Source organism: Hippichthys cyanospilos, chromosome 3 (assembly GCF_059441005.1).
Source record: "Hippichthys cyanospilos isolate Australia breed blue-spotted pipefish chromosome 3, RoL_Hcya_1.0, whole genome shotgun sequence".
NCBI lineage: Eukaryota > Metazoa > Chordata > Actinopteri > Syngnathiformes > Syngnathidae > Hippichthys > Hippichthys cyanospilos.
In genome coordinates this window covers 22,410,529-22,416,528 of record NC_142371.1, presented here as the reverse complement: position 1 = coordinate 22,416,528, position 6,000 = coordinate 22,410,529, and the positions used below count along the sequence as shown (strand labels likewise).

The 6,000-nt window shown below is 44.2% G+C and overlaps 1 protein-coding gene across 2 annotated transcripts in view; it reads left to right on the top strand.

Moving 5' to 3' along the window:
- The first annotated feature begins 256 nt into the window (after positions 1-256).
- The window catches only part of sema6cb (semaphorin 6Cb), a 102,727-nt gene continuing 96,983 nt past the window's right edge, over positions 257-6,000 (top strand). For both annotated transcript variants that reach the window (XM_088409952.1, XM_088409951.1), the window contains exon 1: positions 257-436. The gene's annotated coding sequence lies outside the window, so the exon portion shown is untranslated. The remainder of the gene's footprint in view (positions 437-6,000) is intronic.

Here is a 6,000-nt window from a genome sequence, read left to right as displayed (position 1 = left end):
TTGCGCCCTGATTGGCTGTCGTCATTTCAAAAAGGCCGATACAGTGAGACATTTAACATCTGGACTGGAAGTGAGCGACGTTAATAAGTAGGAGGGGAAGAAACCCGCTAAACAAATCAGAAAGAAGACCAATTCGCTTATCTTGCCTGCGATTGGCTACATTGCTTATCACTCTAGTTGAATGGGCGTGTTCTGAGCCGCTGCCATCTCTCGTGGTCTCGTCTCCAGTCTAGTTCGCTGGAGTCTGGTCAGAGCGGTAGGACGCAGTGAGGGATACGGAAGCACGCGTGGAGCACAAACTCGCCGAAAGAATAACAACAAGCGAATATCAGTTAAACGTGACGTCACCGCGTGTAAACGCTACCAAGTGAGGAGCGAGCGAACACTTGGCTAATTTTGTCCTTGTTTGTCGTGAGACTTCCGTCAAGGAAGAAAGGTAAGACGAACACTTCCCCCTTTTTCATGTTCGATTCATTTTCTTCTCTGGCTTCATTGTGTAGTGTGTTTTTTTTTTTTTTTTTTTTGGGGGGGGGGGGTCTCGTAACCCTGTGGCGTCCACGTCCGCGCTCCGCAACTTTGCGCACCGAGTGCGACGCTAATGAAAAACATCTGACTCCACAATGTGTCCACTCAGCACGGTAGCCGCACATCTAATGAGCAATCGCTTGTTTTGCCCTCTGGTTTCGTGTATAAGTTCCCTTGGTCCAAGCGGCTCGGTGAGCTCATTGTTCTCACAGCATTGTTCTTCTCCTGCACACAAAAAAAAAGAGCAAGCGGGCTCCCGGTTGCGCAAGGGAAGAAGATGCTGAGAACAGGTCAGCCTGTCTTCGTGCACGCGCAGGCAGCCGTCGGCGCGCGTGCACGTCAAGTCACTGTTGCTGCCGTGGCTAATGTGCAAGTTGTCACCTCCTTCCTGGGAGGATTTCGTCTGACCTGCCTTCGTCGTCCGCTACTGCAATGACATCACGTAGATGATGGCGAGCTCGGTTCCGCTCTAAGCGTCCGGTTTGTTTGTTTGGCTGGAGCCTACTTCCATTGGGCTTTCGTTCGTTCAGCAGCCCATCAAGTTGTTCCTCTGGGATTGTGAGGATGTAAACACCGGTGTGGATATGGCACCTGGGGCTTTACCCGATTTAATCCACCTTTTAAGAACTGTCATGCCACAGTTCTAGGAAGCATCTGTACAAAAAATGTGATAAAACAGCGGCGCCTGACTCCTTTGTTAGTCAACTGAGGAGGTTCACGATGTTTTTTTTAATACTGTGGCACAAACAAAACAGTCGTAAATACATCATGTTTTACTCTGATCAATCAATCAACGGACCGACAAGGGATAATGCCGTCGAGGGCCCTGCAAGGACAAATTTGAAAATGGATTGGTTAGAGCAGTGGTTCTCAAATGGGGGTACTTGAAGGAACTTCAGGGGGTACTCGAGATTTTAAATCAATCAAATACGCAATTTCATGATTGTAAAAACGCAGATTGTCCCACATCCTGGAATGGTTCGACCCATCTTGAGATGTGCCGACTCTCGTTACCTGTCAAGTTAATGATTTATTTTTGTGAAAACATCTCTGCTATGATCCCAGAAGAGGAATATTTTTCTCTGGGCAAATATTTATTCATGATTTCTTTTTTAGAATAGGTCTGACACTTCATGTTGATTATTTTTGTGCAAAAATATGTATTAATAATTAAGCTATTTCTTTTTGATAACAATGCAAGGACACTTTAGGTAATTATAGGTTATTATTTTTTCTGTGGACCAATACAAATAAATTTTGAAACGGTCTAAAGTTTAATAAATCAGACACTGATGGTATGTTTTGAGCCCCCCCCCCCCCCCCCCCCCCCCCGCCCCCCCCCCCCCACCACAAAAATGCTTTGCATTGGTTAAGGAGTACTAGTTTGAAAAGATATTTCACAGGCCGTAGGTACATAACTGAGAAAAGATTTAGAAAAACTGGGTTAGCGAAAGCCCCACAGTATAATGCATTGATTCCCCACAGTTTAAATTCTCAATATTTGTTAACATTCCCTCCAAAACCTGCTGAAAAACGTGTACTTAGTCCACAGTATTACCCTGCCATGATATTTTGACATCTTGGGGCCAAAGAACTAAGTTGGGGTTGAGGAGCTTCACTTAGACATATGTTGTGATTTGCCGTTGTTTTGACACTTATTGTAAATTTTTGGGCCAGGTAACGGCAACTGCTGATGATGAGCTCGAATTTCACTCTGAGCTAGAAACTAGAAACAATTTCTTTGGGCAGTCAGCATTCGATCAGCTGTTTTGCCTTTGAAGATTTTGCCCACTTGGTTTGCGCTTGCCCTTAAAAGTCAGCACACCCCTCACATATGTGTAAATATTTTATTATATCTTTTCATGTTTGACCTTGGAGGAAAGTAGTATTGCTACAACGTGGTCAAGTGTACAGACTGCTTAACAGTGCAAATTTACTGTTGTCTCTAAATAACTCAATAGCCATTTATTTCTAAACAGCAAGCAACAAAAGTGAATATACCCTGAGGTGAAAATGTTTAGATTAGGCCCAATTAGCCATTTTCTCACCCTGTTGTCATTTTAGCCATTCACCTTCCAAGTTTTCAGGTGTGAATGGGGAGTAGGTGCCTTAAATTTGGTGATTGTCATCCATGTTGGTGTCACGTGACTTCACCTGATTCTGATTGGTCTTCAACCCAGTCGGCGCAGCTAATGGAGCGTTAATCCCTGTGTGTAATTTTAGTTCCCATTTCCATCCTCGGTGTCGTTTTTTTTTTTTTTATGGGGGGGGTCCTCGGTTGCAGATGGCACCTCCTTAACGGCCCTCGGGGTAATGGTGGTTGAAATTAGGCTCCTAAGCAGGGAGGACGAAGCAGAGGGGGGGGCCGGCCGGGAAGGCCTTTGGGGAACACGGAGTCGGATGAAATGCCATCCAGGTGGGCGTACGCGTCCCCAACATGGAAGCGTTTCAAGCTCGGTAAAACGGAAAGTTGTTGAGCGGCTTTTAAAGTCGTAAGGGAAGAAGGAGCTGGGCGCAAGTTATCATGCAAACGGTATGCCATCGCCCCTGGCATCGAGGCAGCCAATCAGGGCACTTGGGACCTCTGTTTGGGGAAAATACAGATTGTCTTTCTAGCTCCAAAACAGATATATCGGGCAGGCCATTTATTGGCGCTGATGATTGGCATTTTCACAAATATCGGGCACAGGCATTGGTTAAAATTTGATGGTTGATGATGAATCAATTTAAATCTGTTAGCCAAGGAAGTATTTAATCATATTTTCAGCTAACTTTTAGGAAATTCTGCTCACCCTCAAAACACTACATCTTTTGTTTGGAAAATAAATATTAAATGATATTGAACGTTTAACTTATTGTTTTTATGTAAGAAAATAATTCAACTCTTTCAGTGTCAAGCGTTATTGGAAAAGGCAACTTCTACTTTGCCAGTATAGTTGGCATTTTCACTCATCTTTCAAGGCACACCGAATATTGTGTGCTGTGTCTATGTAAACATTGGTGGTATCCTATGAAAGACTGAGTTTTATTCCTAACTTTGAAATACACGTATGTGATATCTGTGTTATATGTATGGCAACACTGCCATCCAATGGTCACAGATATCACTACAGTGTTCAGTTGATGATATTAGATAAGCACTTGTAAAGGGTGTTGGCTACACTCCATAAAAAATGTATTTGATGAAAATGTTATTTTTTATTTTCATTATGTCAAGGAAATATTGGTGATCACTCAAGAATAGGTATCTTTTCGGTATTGGTCTGGAAGAACAATAAGTATTCCTACTACTAACAATTGATATTGGCCCTAAAAAAAAGAAAAAAAACATCGGTTTATTACTTAACACATCTATCACAATGATGATTTACTGTAATTTCATTTTCACTTTGCGGAGGCAGCACCTCATCACCAAGTCACATTAATTCTTTACACATCGGCAAACACAAATACGACAACCACAATGTGATGATATTGGCGCTTTTGTTATGGAGGGTCAACTGCTTATTGGTTACCACTTTGGCTTGTGTCACACAGGAAGTTAGAACTTGTTCCTATCACCAGCGAGGTCATCGCCGGAGTCCATTTTGGCTTCTCGCTGCCGCCGTTTTTCCACAAACACGGCAGCGGTAGCGGCTTCCTGTCTTTCGACCGCTTGTCGGTTAGCGCCCGCTTGGGGTTCAGTTCGAGGCCGAGCGGGAAAAGATGGCGGTCGGCTCAGGACCACAACGCTGGCAGAGTGTCAGGCGTCGGCGAGTCCAGACCAGAGGGGCTCACTTTCTGCGGCGAGGAAGCTTTAACCCCTCGTCGGCACGTGACGTCAGGATAACGCGATCGATTTAATTGAAGTCTGGTTTGTTCGGTCTCATTTCTACAGAGATACCCTCTATGTTAAATTGCTGATCATTAAAATTGTTGAAGACGGCGCCTTCAAAGTCCAGGAACACAAGCCAATAATACTTGATAATGCACAGCTGTGAACTGAAAGCCATTCCAAACATAAAGTATCATCATGAAAATCCAGATTTTAAAACCACAACGCTCAACTCGGTGACATCTTTTCTACTGCGAGGACAAGAGAGGTGAAAGTGCCGCGGTCAGAATTAGCGACAGGGTAACCACGGTAACCACCCAAACCGCCGCAGCTTCGTCTGGACGCCATCTGTGAGAATCGCGTGGAGCGCGTGCGAGTGGACCTCTACGTGCCGGCTTGTCAACATGATTGCTTGGTGACTAAGTGCTCTACCCACAATGCACCTCCATCACGTTTATTTAAAAGCAGGACAAGAATGCATCAACATGTCCGCTCGCTCACTTGCTTTCCTTGTTCTCTTAACGGAGACGCGGCATGGAAATGCGAAAGCCAGCGTGTGAGGAAATAGCCGGCGGCATACACGCTTTCGCTTATTGATTTGCTTTGTTGCGCCACATCAAGTTTTCAAGCGCACGCTGCTTTGATCATATGCTAAATGCGGGGAAAAAGGCAAGAAAAAATCAAAATCGACAGTTTGATGATTTGGTTCCTGATGCCGAGCTTTTTCCGTGACTTGCGAGGTCGCGGGCAATGTCTGAAATGTCGGGCAGCTTTGGTCATAGTTTTTTATTTTATTTTTCACGTTGCTTCGATGCTTACTGATGCTATGAGCTGAGAAGCATTGTGCCGATTTTTCCTGAAGGATGTGAAAAAAATTCTGGCTAGTACAACCGCCACTTTTCACTCTATAGTTGCTGTACCATCGTGGAGCAATATTTGAATATTTTTTTAACATGTATATTTCTATATTGCATCAATGTGGAGTATTTCTCTATTTCTTTAAGTTATGAGTGTTGAAACGTTCATGATAAAATGTCATCTCAAGACGTGACCTCGCGATGTCATCCTAGTGCTTTCGACGACATCAAATGTCACAAAGTGTTGGCCGCAGTGACGGCCTCAAAGGTCACCTTGACCGCACCAAGTCTTAGCGTTGAATACATTGATTTGGCTGATTGATTGACAGCATGTGTCAGGGGTTCTTCATGGTGTCCTTCATGGGTTTGTGCGGAAAGCGAGTCCGCTTCCCAGTCGGAAAAGAAAGTTTGAGAAAAGCCGTTGATGAAGACAAAAGCAGTCGTCACATCTCTGCTAAAGCAATTAGCATAACAGCGTGAAGGGGAGGAGTCACCATGCCGTCTCACAAAATGAAGCTTTTTATGGCCCGCAGATGTGAAACCAAGCAAGAAATTAAAAGTCCAAAATGACTTTTCTCTTCTCTGCAACCCCCACCCCTCCCACCATCGACAACGCCTCTTTCGTCACGTATTTAATGTAATTTTTCATCGCGATGCCTTAACAAGACCACCTTCCACAAGCGGACGCGTTTACCTTTGACCTTGACGATTGTTCATCTTGTTGCACATTATTGGAGACATAACGCTTTTCGAAACAGTTCCCAAGTGTCGTAATATCATATCTTGGGTATGCTTTCGACATAA